This window comes from Odontomachus brunneus, unplaced genomic scaffold (genome assembly GCF_010583005.1).
Source record: "Odontomachus brunneus isolate Ranch 3 - 2012 unplaced genomic scaffold, Obru_v1 Obru_scaffold_180, whole genome shotgun sequence".
In the NCBI taxonomy this organism is placed as follows: domain Eukaryota; kingdom Metazoa; phylum Arthropoda; class Insecta; order Hymenoptera; family Formicidae; genus Odontomachus; species Odontomachus brunneus.
Window position 1 is genome coordinate 402619 of NW_022639630.1, and position 13621 is coordinate 416239.

A 13621-nucleotide genomic window follows, 5' to 3' on the forward strand; every position below is an offset into this window, starting at 1 on the left:
AGAGAGAGAGAGAGGGGGGGGGGCAAGGAGGGAAAGGGAGAAAGAGGACCCTTTGTTGGACGACGCTTCCGGTACATATCGCCGGGGAAAAGATATGAGCGGCGTACGCGCGATTTCAGCGAGCGATCGCGCGATACGCTCCCGCGTCGGCTTAATCAAATTTCGAAACCTCGCCTTGCCCTGCCCGTTTCTCTCTCTTTTTCTCTCTTTATATATACACACACACACACATATATTTCCCCTCCCATTTTATCTGCCTCTCCCTACCTCACCGTCATCGTCATCGTTATAGCGGAATCGGATGAATTTTTGTTGCCGCGGCCGGCTCGTCGATAATGACAACTCCCGATGCGACGGCGGCCGCGACGGCCGATATTCCGCCACTGTATAAACACAGTGACTAACGGCCGAGCTAATTAAGCTTAATTACGGCTGTCCTGTCCATTAATTAATCCGTTGCCCCTGCCCCTACTCGCCGGAGCGCGCGCACCTGCCACGAGACGACGCGGGTACACGCGTGTGACCGGCCTCGGGTGTCCCGGCCTTTTAAGGTGCATTTATGCTAGGCGAGCGTGAGCGCGCGAATGGACTCGTTGTAGCGTGAACGGTGATTGAGAGCAAGCGAGCGAGCGAACGAACGAACGAACGAACGAACGAACGAACGAACTCGATTGTTCGCCCGCTCGCCTGTTGTTTCCGCCGTCGGCAGCAGCGACGATGACGATAGCATTCTGCATCGCGGTGCCGGCGACATATTTTCGTCTGGTGTCTTGAGTCCGTATTAATAGTTTATTACTTGAAACTCGTGTCTCAAGTGAGACATTCAGATTTCAATTAGAGTTAGATGAGAGTTTTTCAGAATCGCAACTACAGATATAAATGTCACACTTGTTATAATTCAGCTGAAGAACTTGAATCTGACTTTGAATAAAGATCTGAGTATCTTATTTGAGACAACTTCAAGTAACGATTATTAAAATGGACCTTAGATTCGTATTTAATACTGGTCACCTTGAGTGTGTTTTGGTAAGACACTGCTACTGCTAGCGTTACAGTTTTTCGCTACAATTATAGCGGTAAAGTTAGTAAAATTGAGTATAACGCTGCAAATGTAGCGCTACATTCAATTAACGCTACTGATTTGGCTGGCCAGTGATATTGTACATAACCTCAAATTTGTATTTAATTGCTAACAGTTCGCGTTCGCCAATTTAGATATGAATATATGAATAATGTAAAATATTGGGTTATAAATGAAATATTGTTAGATAAAGATTCATCAGATGAAAATAATGAAGAAATTGCAGCGGAAGGTCTTGCCGAAACGCATTCGTGGCGCTACAGTAGCAGTAACTTACCAAAAATGTATTCTTTGTCTCATCTGTGTGAGACACTCAGATTTTTATTCAGTGTTATCTCCAGATAGATTGTCACGATTATCATTACGTAAGACAATCGATCATGGAAACTTTACAATTCATTTAATTACATTGATGAAACAAATATACTGTATTGGATTGATTATTACATTTACACTGTACAGTACTGTTAATTTTGTTATACTGATGCGGCAACAATCTGTTAAAAGTTTTAGATATTTTAGATATTTAGATATTTTCATATTATATTTAATATAATATGTTGTTTTGAATAATTTTTGAGATAATTTTTTTCGTATTTCTATTTTCTCACTGTATATGATAAATATGAATACCATATTAACCATTCATAAGAGCAACATTTACAAACCAACTAGCAAAACATGCCAAAACATTATCTGTCTATCCAGATAGATCTTAGTGTTTTAGCTGAATTATACCATATACAGGGTGCAAAGTGTCTCATACCTGATGTATGTATATGTAGATTAGGTCAAACTGAACACAAAATTCCACTACTATTTTGCAAATAACCACATAAAATTTTGAGTTAGTAATTAACAAAGCTAGCAAATAACTATGCGCAATACGACACTATGACAGTGACACCTGCGCAGTCATGTGCTTGTAGATTAGATTCAACTGAAAGTTCTTATACCATCTTACAAATCATATAGGTTTTTGAATTATTAATTAAAGAAGATTGACGGGTCACACGCAACAATGCACCAATATTATTTAATTAATAACTAAAAATCTATGTTGTTACTTGCAAAATGGAGTAGATGATTTTTTTGTTCAGTTATCTGTGGTAGATTTTGTTCAGGTTCTAATCTATGAACACATGACGGCAGGCGTCACAACTTATTTGCCATATCGTGTGTAATTATTCGCGAATCTTCTTTACTTAATAACTTAAAGTTTTATATAGTTGTTCGCAAAATGATAAAGAAATTTTGTGTAAATTTGTGCAGCATATATATAGAAAATTTCTCTATGTTGCGACTTTATAATACAACAAAATAAATTTCTTTTAATTTGATGTATTTGTATATAAAATATTAATTTAAAAAAAAACTCGTAGTAAAATAAAAATATAGTAAAATTGTGTTACAAAATATTTGTCACTTTTAAAATATTTTATAACTTGTAAAATAAAAAAAATGGTTACATATTATGACTTTTATGAATTTTATTTTGCTAATATTGTTGCAAAATGTTTTTAGTCATTTTAAATAATTTTATTATTAAAATATTGATTGATGAGAGAGTAGCCCTAGAACCTCCTCAATTATTAAAATTTTGAAAACACGACAAAATATCGTATGCAACGGCGATGGAAGTACGAGACTCGAGTGTTTCGATAGCTCGCGAAATGCGTCGTGTTCGCGATTTATCGATATTTATTTAATCAGCGGGATCGAAAATCCAATTAATTATCGTATACATCGTGTCGCATCTGCATAACGGTATTAATGCGTATCAATGGTTTAATAATGTTCCGATTTCATTGAATAGTAGCGCAGAATAATGAGGGATACCGATACGGTTAGTACAATGTTCGTCCAGAGCAACTCTATGTATGTATGTGTCTATCGTCAGTCCGGAAATTGTTTCGTTGCGGTAAAGCGTGATACGCTAAACGCAAAACGCGCCTTTGCATCACGCGGAAATACGCACGCGCGCCGTTCGGCATTCCTATTCGCCATCGTCGTCGTCGTCGTCGTCGTCATCGTCGTCGTCGTCGTCGTAAGTACATTGTAACGAGAAACTCATGAATATTTAGTCAGCTCATAATTATAGGGGGCTACGACGGGTACGGCGGGATCGCGAAACGACACGCAAGGAAAAAACGCGCGCGCCCTGACGAACCGATTCTGTAATTAATGGTGCCAGAAACACGATCTCGAAGCGACTTGCTCGGTATCACGACGCGTTCACCAGGACGCCACGGTTTGTAACGCGATGAAGGATCCGCACGACGTTACAGAAGCAGGGCTTGTCTTGCTTTCTGTTCTGATTTTGAAATCGCGTCACGCGAACTCGAGTCCAAATTTTAGCCCTACTTTCGAGCTGAACTTTTCAACATCTGTATATTCTGAAAGATCAGTGTATGTCGAATAGATATGAAAACTGAAGTTCTATTTGGCGCTTCTAAATGACGAAAAATGCGTAAAATGCCATTTAGTGAATTCTAAAGAGAACCTCTCGATAAATTTGTAAGTTAAATAGAATCAAAAGAGGTTGGTACAGGCTTCAGAGTATCAAAATAAGTATTAAATAGAATATTGAAGTCGAAAGAGGAATAAAAATTTCGACTTGTACTTTCTAACATCTGCATATTCCGAAGGATCAGTATATTTGATTTGATGTGGAGACTAAAGTTTTACTTAGCGTTTCTAGATGGTATATAAAGAACGTACAGAAAATGCCGCTTGTAAATTCTAAAGAGCATTTTTCAGCAAAATTGTAAATTAAAAGAATAAAAAAAAGTTGATGAAAGTAAGCGTTAAATGGAATATTGAAGTCGAAAGTTGGGTTAAAATTTCGACTTCGTACACATGCAAACAGAATTCCTACTTAACGTTTCTAAATGGTAGAAAACATACAAAATGCTACTTGTAGGTTTCAAAGAAGACTTCTTAGATAAAACTGTAGGCTAAACAGGATCAAAAGAGGTTGATATAAGTTCCAAAGTGTTAAAGTAGGCGTTAAGGGGGTTAAAACACCTTTGCTGCACGCGTGGAAAGGTTAAATTTAAAATCCTATTTTGTGTGCGTGTTTTTTAATATTTTATTATAAAATGTAATAAGAGATACACATATATTAATAAAAATGTTCGGTAAATTAAAAAACGAGAAACAATAATGGCGGGACAGCAGTCATTTTTGTGAAATATTTTTTCTTCATGATGGGTCTGAATGAGGGAGAGAGAGAACTTCTTGTAAAAAAATTATAAACGGAAAAAAAGTATACTCTGAATCTGCAATAAATTTTTTAGGTTATCATAGCGGAATTCTTAAAGTAATTTTTCAAAAATCAAAATTATTTAAAAAATCCTTAAGAAAAAGCATTTTTCTCTAAAATAAACTTTGACAGTCACAATTTTTGGAAAAGAAAAAATGCCGAGAGAAACGCTCAACACACAAAGTTGTAGGTTAAATAGAATTAAAAGAGATTGATGTATGCTTTAGAATAGCAAAGTAGGTGGTTAAGTAGAATATTGAAGTCGAAAGAAGAGTAAAAATTTCGACTCGGATTTCGGAGAATTTAACAAAAAAGAAAAAAGATAAATCTTTTACCTTTCAACCTGATACTTTTCGATTATTCGGCACAGTTTTCGGTTGGTATAGTTCCATTATTGCTTAGATTTCTGTTGTGTTGTCTTAAGAGGAATGAAATTAACCAGAGTAAGAGAAGACATGGCTAATGAGAAAATCGTGATTTGAAATATTCGCTCTAATAAGCGCGACTAAACTCTTATTGGCCATGTTTTTTGTTTCTTTGGCTGTACAGGCTACAGAACTGATTTATGTTGTAGAAATTATTCCGGCTGGAAACTTTTTCGAATAGTTTCATAATACCTGCTCACAGGATCATGTTTTGCCCGACGATCGCGCTCAATTAGCGCACTGATCGTAACACGATAAAAAGGTTAGCGAACGCGGCCAGATGATAATCTGACGACGCGAGCGCACCTTTCTCGAAGGATGTCGCGCATCAAGCCCGGATAATAAATCCGCGGTGGGGACCGCGGGACGAAGCGTCAAATAAACGTGCCCCGACGGAGCCGAATCGATCTTCCGCCTCGACTACCCCCGCCCCTTCCCTTTCGACCCCTCGCGACTAATTCGTATTCTCCGCCGGTTGCAACGCGCGTCGGCTGCAGTTCTGGAGACACTGCTCGAGTCCCCGTCGCGTTCCGGCTCTTCGTATAACCTCCGCTCAGCAAGTAAGTAAAATTAACGCGAGACATTTCTTCGATTCCGCCGCGACCTTTTGATAATGCGTAACGCGCGCAATTACGGCTTCCGTGGGGAGAGGAAAAGGAGAATAACGTAATCTTTTCAAGTAATCAAATATCCCGTATTGACTTTTCGACGATCTTCAAAGGGAGTTAGGTAATCAGGAGCAGGTTTAGGCGTTTATTCGTAAATCATATTCTACATTTTTAATGTAGGAACGTAATCTCTGGGTATATAGATGTCATCTATACAGACAATGACAATATAATATGTTTAAAGAACGTATGGTTTGCTGAAAAATGAATTAAGAAGAACTGATATTTTCATTTATTTTTTAAAATTCTGATACAAATGTATATAATCTCGTTTCGTAAACAAGAACCCACAAAATTCGCTGGTTACATTTTTACCTCTGCAGAGTTAAACCTACCAATTTATCACACAATACAATGAAAATTTCATGCTATTTATTATTTTTTTAAACATTATATTTACATTATATTAATATTACATTTACAGTCAATACTTAAAACATATACGGTATAACTTTTTCATGATTTAATTACTCTCTTTTCTGTATATTGTAATATAATTTACAATTTTCTACATAGACTTTACACTGTTTACATGAAACAAGACCGTGTATACATCACATAGATGCATGGAAAAGAAGTTTAGGCTGAATTAACAAAATTTTGGCTATAAGAACAAGCCGGAAATTCTGATTAAAGTTCTGTTTAAGTTAATAATTTTTCTAATTAATCTTTTTTTCTAAACATTTTTTAACTTTTTTTAAACGTTTTAAGTAAACTCACGTAGACTTAATCTTTAAATCTACAGCACAATCCTGATCGAGGCTCCTAAACGAGGCTATAATCTCTGAGTGATAAAATTAGTCGAAGCCAATCGTAGGTTTCGTCCTTTGTTGTAACGTACACGTTCTGCTGGTCCTATGCGCATTTCTCTCTTTCTCTCTCCCTCTCTCCACGACGCCGCGGTCGGGTGCACACACGCACCGCGTTGAATCTGCATCGAGATCATCGACATCCTCGACGTGAGACGTCGCGGGGAAAGGGCCGACGGCGGAAGAAGCAGCTCGTTTTATCGTTAGTGCCTCGTTCGCGGAACACGTTCTGCCGCCGGACAACCTTAGTACGGTACGCATTCCGTATTTCCTCGTCTCTTATTTTCAGCTTGGTTTGTCCTCGTCGACGCGGCGGTACACTTTCTAATTTCTCCGCCGTTCCAACCCCTTTAACCCATTGCATTCGTAATAATTTGAAGCTAGTGTCAGGTAGCCCGTAAACATTTTTTTAGCTGTTCCTTGCGCAGAATATGAGAAAATAATGGATATAATATTCTAGGTTTTGCAGGATTTTGTCACGTTTCTTTTTTTTATACATATCTCCCGTTTATACGATTCTTCTTATATATCTCCTATTTATACGATCTACTAAATAATTGAAACACTGAACGTTCTTTTAGCTGCGTAGCTCGTTGCGAAGCGCATCTCTATTTTCTCTCGTGAGCAATATTAACCATCAGTTCCCGAATATAAACTGTCGAATGAGGATCGAATAAGGCTGACAATCGATCGTATAAAATTTTCGGAAGATCAACTTCGTCTCGGTTAAGTTTCATTCTGTAGTTACGAGAACTTCAAAACACTCAGGCTTTACCAATGTGTGCGTACAGTCAACTGATTAAAGATCAACACTTGACCTCGATGAGTTTTGCAACACATTTCGTATCCAATGGAAAAATATATCTTTTGAGAATTACCAAAAAGCAAATTATTCTATTAAGTGCAGGATGCGTCACGAGATTCATCGAGGAAAAATGTTGCAACCTTTAGTTTGCCGACTGTACCATTATTGTCACTCGCTAGTGGTTTACGCGCGAAAACAAACGCCTTCATCCACCTAGATAGACTCTCATGATTATCATGTGAGACAATTGATAATGTGGAAACATTAAAATTGTTTGATTACATTTATGGCAAATGTACTGTATTGACTTAGTCATGTAATTACATCATAATATAGTGTAATGTTAATAATGTAAAATTTCTAGTTATACTGACGCGGCTATAAATTTATTAAAAGTTGCATTTAGATTTTCGTATTAAATTTCACATGACACTGTTTTGAGCAAATTTTGATCATTCTTTTCATATTTCTATCTCTTCATTCTATGTGATGAATGTCATATGAATCAGTCCTAAGGGATATAATCTTTCTAAATCAATTGGTAAAGTTGTTGCCAAACTATTGCTATTGTGTATACAACTGTCTAGACATCTACATGCGGCCGTCGCTAAATACCTCGATCGTGCAAAAAGAAGTCCCACGGGTCCGTTACGTCTATTAATAGCGCGATCGGACGAAACAGCGGGAACCAACACGAAACTAACAGAAAAAAAGAAAAAAGAAGAAGAAAAGAGAACGCAAGTCAAGAAAGCACGACGACGCGTAGACTTAATACCCCTTTTTACGGCATCGTTGGCTCGGAGATTTAGCGGTTACACCCCGCGTACGTACATCGTAAAGTCCGGGCGCGAGCACGGAGGGGAAGGACGCCAAAGGGGCGGGTAGCAGGGGGAGGTCGACGACGACGAGGGGGAACGCACGATCGAACTCTCGCTCACGAAATAATCCGCAGGTCCGGCTCCACGGCACATCGGGGCGCCCTAACGTCGTCGTCCTCGTCGTTGTTGTCCCCTCTGTAACGCCCGCCGCCCGCGTCCCTCCTCTCCTGCGCGCCCTTCTTCTTAGCCCTGCGACGTGGTTGTCCCTTAATTTCGAGTCCGTGCCGGGAGTCCGCCCGATGGCGTGCGGCGCAACTGCACGCGCGTGCACGGCCATCGTCGCGTACAGTGCGCGCCAACCAACCGTCGACGCTCGTAGGGCGAGGCGGAAGGAAGGCAGGCAGGCAGGCAGGCAGGCAGGCAGGCAGGCAGACCAAGCAGTCAGGCCAAGCAGGCAGGCAGCACGCATATTTCCGAGCGTGACGCACCTTGAGCGCGCTGGGCTTGGCTCTCCGGGAGATATCGCGTCGCTGCTCTCCGCGTACACGTGCGTGCGCGCGCGTGTGTGTGTGTGTGTGTGTGTGCATAGGTGCGTGCGTACCTGCGCTCTGTGACACGCAGTAGCGCGCGCGCGGCTTATGTGCGTATCCCGCGGGACGCGAGTTCGGGAGTTCGATCGTGTTTTCCTCGTTCACGTGCGTAACCGTGTGCCAGTGAGAAGTGCTGGTGGTGGTGGGTGGTGATGTTGGTGGTACTTTACCACGTGGAAGATTCGATCGGCCAGCGTGTTTTGGGATTTCCAGTGCCGGCGGTATTGGCAATTCGATGAGAGAGGGAGAGAGAGAAAGAGAGAGAGAAAGAGAGAGAGAGAGACCGAGAGAGAGAGAGCGAACGAGCGAGCGAATTGAAACGGCGTTAACGGCGGAGACCCGGCGCGTCGGGTTCACTGCACCCGGGCCCGACTCACGTGCCTTTCGTTTGTTCCGTGCGAAGTGAATTTCCCTCTGTCGGGGCCGCCCCGTGTCGGCGGTAACCATCTCGCGCTCGGAGTGAGTCGAAGCGCGGACTAGCAGCAGCTCTCTGCCTTTCTCGCTCGTGAAATCCGACACGTCAAGGTCCGTCATCTTTCGCCGCTCGCGAGTGTCCGCGGCGAATGTGATCGCCGACGTAGAGCCCACAGGACCCACGATCGCTCCGGAACGTATACATGTGTGCATCGGCGGTATCGTGCAAAGAGACGAAAGGCGGGCGCTAACGGTGAGGCTGGGAGGACGAGCGGGGAAGGACACAAGGTAGGAAGGAGACGCGCGGAAAGGCAGATGGAGAGAGAACAAGATAGATAGAGAGAGGAGAGGAAGGGAGAACCGCGCGGCGGAATAAAAAAGCAGAGCGAGAGACCCGGCGCGACACGCACGAAGCGTAAACGGATACACGGCGCACACGATTAACCGCGCGTCGCGCCGCGTAGCGCAGCGCAGCGCAGTGCAGCGCTGTCGTGGCGGTTCGTTTTCAGTCGCAGGAGTCTTTATACGAGCGCGTCGGGGCCGCTCTTCATCGGCTCTGCCAACCGGTACGCGCACGCTAACCGCCGAGACCGGCAGGCCCCGACGACTTTATATGGGGTGGCTCTCGTCAGTCGCGAATTCGTCCGCCAAACCGTGAAGAGCGAACCCTTCGTCGACGCGACGCCGCGTTAGTGGTTTCCGGGTTGAAAGTTATTGAGAACGGCGGCGAGCGGAAGAGTGCAGCTTGGTAAGTGCGTTGATGAGAGTTAAGAGTGTTTGGAGATTTCAGGGTTGCGTTATAGTCGGTGCGATTGTTGATTAACTTTCTATGACTCACGTGATCTTCTAAGGCCTGCATTCGTAATTGTCGCTTGAAACCTTACCTCATACGAGATATATTTCAGAGTTTGGCGAGAATTTTCCAATTGAATCGCGATTATGGACGTAAATATCACATGTATCAATAATTCAACTGAAAAACTTGGATCTAACTCTGAATAAAGATTTAAGTGTCTTATATAAAACAAATTTCAGGTGACAAATATTAATACTATTAATACACCAAGTGCTATAATAAAAATGGAATGTATTAAAAGTTTGTTGTTTAAACTTTAGTTTCTGATTCAAGTGCTCGCGTACAAAAACGTTTAAGATTTTGGAAAAGCATCGATGATGCGTCTCGTCGTTCTGAGGGACGAGTCAAGAAAGGTTAAGAGTTCTGGCTATTCATTGCGGAACTCTTCATTGTTGAAGTGAGGAATGTCCAAAGTTCCTACAAAATACATCGGAATAAAAAGATATCTAAAAAATGACACTTGTAATCCATTTAAGCACACTTCCGAGATACTCCAAACATTTCCCTTTTATTCTAACAAACAATAGACGTACAATTAACGTCATAGCACTACCTTTCTTTTTAACTTACATTTCCTCATTATCTTCCCTCTGTATTAGAAGAAGAGATACGTTTAATCGATTTGCAAATATTGAATGTGTCTTTTTATTTCAATCTACTTTGTGGGAATTTGGCATGCATTTCTTCGCTTCTGACGTCATAAAATGGTCGCGATGAGTAATTAGGAATCTTAACGCGTAGATGGTGACGTGTGACAGTGATTTGTGAATCGCGACTTCTCGTGACGGACGTATGTATCGCTGATGATTTCAACGCACACATCTAGTAAGATACATCTCGTGTAGCCCAATTCTGTTTACGAGAAAAGTTCGCGAGTCCCGGTGACGGAAAGAGAGAAAGAGAGAGACAGAGAAAGCGAATTTGTGCAGTTGTGTGTCGTCTATTTTTTGTCTCTTTCTTTCTCTTTCTTTCTAATTTCCGGGAGTTTTTGATAGTTACTGTTACCAAACACTCGGTAATATCCGCTCAGAGTGGGAAATTGCGACGTTAATAGCGTATATTGCGAAATACTTTGTCAAAAATAGCCGACAAGAATTACACATTGCGTATTGCAACAACCGAATCCGCGCGCGTACGTGTTAATTACGTTGTAAAACGCGACATAACGTCGCATATGGCGTGTCGCTAGTATGTTTGTTTTACGTTCGCGACACGGCGCAGTTTTCGCACGCGCGTTGGACGACCGATTTTGGATCGGCTGGACACTCGATTCCCGTATAAAAATTTCTTATACATTCTCAAGTATAGTATAAATTCCATTCAGATCACCAAAACTTGCTCCAGGTAAATGTATCGTATTGCGATACTAAGTAGGAATCCTATTCTGTTATAGTAACTGTAGAAAATTTTCTGCGATTTAATTGGAATCTATTTCGATTTCCCAAATCAAAGTTGCAATTCTAAATAGAAAATCCAAATAGATTCCATTTGTTGTGTCCAACGTTTTCCCAAAATTGTTTTGGGTTTCTATTTCATCCCTTTCTACTCGCGATGCTGATTGGTTGCCCCGTCGCAGCTTGCTTCATCGCTTAGATGTTGAATTGATAACTTTAATCCGTGGTCAAATGATTTGCGGAGGGGGGTTATGTGTTTTGACAATTGAGTTGTTTTTATGCATCTCGAGACGAGTTTATTAATTTGTTTCCGCAAGACGAAGGATATCTTTATCACATATTGTACAAATTATGATTTCAAATTTATAATAATGAATATCTCGAGAAAATATCATGTTAGAACAATCTACAGAATAAAAGGTTAGTAACTTTATAACAATAATTAATGTAACAATAATTTTATACTTATAAGTTTTAAATATTTTTTTATAACAAAAAAAATATATATGTGTGAGTATGAAGCAAGAAAAGATAGAAGAAAGGAATCTATAAAGAAAAAAATAAAAACAAAAAGCACAAGTAGAAAAAATGATTAAAGAAAAGAAGAAAGGATAAAGACTTATAGAACATAAAAGAGAAATCAAAGGTAAAAAAAGAAAAAGGATAGTAAAGAGACATAAAGAGAAGTTGCACGAAGATAAGATGCAGGAAGTTAAAAAATAAAGAAATAAGAGGCGGAAAGAATTATAATGTATAGAAAGAATAAAAGGAAGTAAGGAGACACAGAGAATAACAAAGTAATAATTAGAACTTCTATAATTATGATTTATAAAGACATCAAGAGGTTTGACCTTTTTAAAATATAGGTTGTTGTATGGTCACCTTTATAACTTACCGATTGTTAATTGCATATAATACACTTGAATGTGGTGGAAGTTTTATGTTCGAAATAAAAATAAGAAATATATATTGTTTTACTAGAGACGTTTATAATTTACTTAAAAAAGAAGTTGAGCAGAACAGTTAAATATTTATACTTTTCAAGTATTCACACTGGTAAAATGTATGTAAATACTCAAAGCGTTTCAGATACTTTGTTCGACATAAATATAAAACAAAAAATTGAAAAAGAAACTTTGGAAAAACGTTGGATAGAAAAATGAAATCTGGGTTTCCCACTAAGATTTCAACTTCTTAGTAAGTTAACTGATAGTTAAGTCATATGTCTGTCTAAGTTGAAGGAAAAAGAAAGATAGACATATGATGACTAACAGTTAATTTATCAAGAAATTGAACTGGCCTTAAGAATTGCATTTTTGAAGTATTACATTTTTAATCTGAATTTTTATGGATTTCGCAATCAGAATCTATTTTTTTTGTGGAATCTGAATAAATTATAATTAGATTTTAGAAAATCTTGTACCGATTGTGAAAAACAATGCGAGTCTGGGATAAAAATGGGATTCTCCCTCTTGAGAGGGGAGGACGGGAAATATCGTAACAAGATAAACAATTTTTGGACAAGTTTGGGCATTCTAACCGGAAGCTATACTGTATCTGGGAAAATCTTGAGAAACTACTATGCGGGCAGCGTATTGTCATCGTTCGCGCGGGGTTATCATTTTTAATTTCGCGTCAATCATTACCCAGGACGTGCCGTCAATAAATCCACAACGTATTACCGTCCGCAAACGATTTGGTGTGTCCACTGTTCTAACTTATGTCAATCGCGGACATTAATCATTCTCCTAAATACATCCCGCGCGCGCGTGCTCGCGCTCGTTTGCGGACTGAAGAACATTAGAGCGTTTTAACGCAACCTGTTGCACGCTTTGCCTAACCCGAGCTTGCCGCTATCAATTTAATTAACCGCGGCCGTTCGATAAGTACCGTTCGATTTTATTTTCTTCGGCGATCGGGAGGAAAAATCGCGTTCGATTTGATCCCGCCGTCGACGCAGTCTGTTCATCGGCGAACGCATACATCACGATAAATGTATCATATTAAGTGAAACGGCTTCAAGAACATTTCCAGTCCACCTCTGACAACGATATTTCCACCCACACGAATCATCGATTCTCTCTTTCTCTCTCTCCTCCTCCCCCTTTCTCTCTTCGGAGCGAATTTAATAATTAATCCTCCGTTAATAATTCGTGTTTTCTCCCTTTCTTCTTCCTCTCTCCCCCTCTGGAGTGGATTTAATAATTTATCCTCCGTTAATATTCGTGCTCTCTTTCTCCTCCTCTCCCTTCTTTTTCTCTCTCTTCGGGGCGGATTTACTTCTCCGTTAATAATTAGTACTCTTTCTCTCTCTCTCTCTCTCTCTCTCTCTCTCTCTCTCTCTCTCTCTTTTTCTCCTCTCTTCTCTCTTGCTCGCGCGAGAGAGTTTCACATTTGTGTTATAAATATACGTCCAGCGTCGGCTTTACAAGCTCTCGCTTCACGAATCAGAAATTGCGAGATTTGTATTTCAAAGCCCGTGAAAAGGGATATGGG

General features: G+C 40.2%; 1 protein-coding gene across 21 annotated transcripts in view; it reads left to right on the plus strand.

Moving 5' to 3' along the window:
- Nucleotides 1-13621, plus strand: part of LOC116851603 (bromodomain adjacent to zinc finger domain protein 2B-like) — a 401190-nt gene that overhangs the window by 204031 nt on the left and 183538 nt on the right. Inside the window, exon 1 of one of the 21 annotated variants that reach the window (XM_032831184.1) lies at nucleotides 9203-9623. The exons of the other annotated variants lie outside the window; for them this stretch is intronic. The gene's annotated coding sequence lies outside the window, so the exon portion shown is untranslated. Of the gene's footprint in view, nucleotides 1-9202; nucleotides 9624-13621 lie in introns of those variants that run through there. 21 annotated transcript variants of the gene reach the window in all.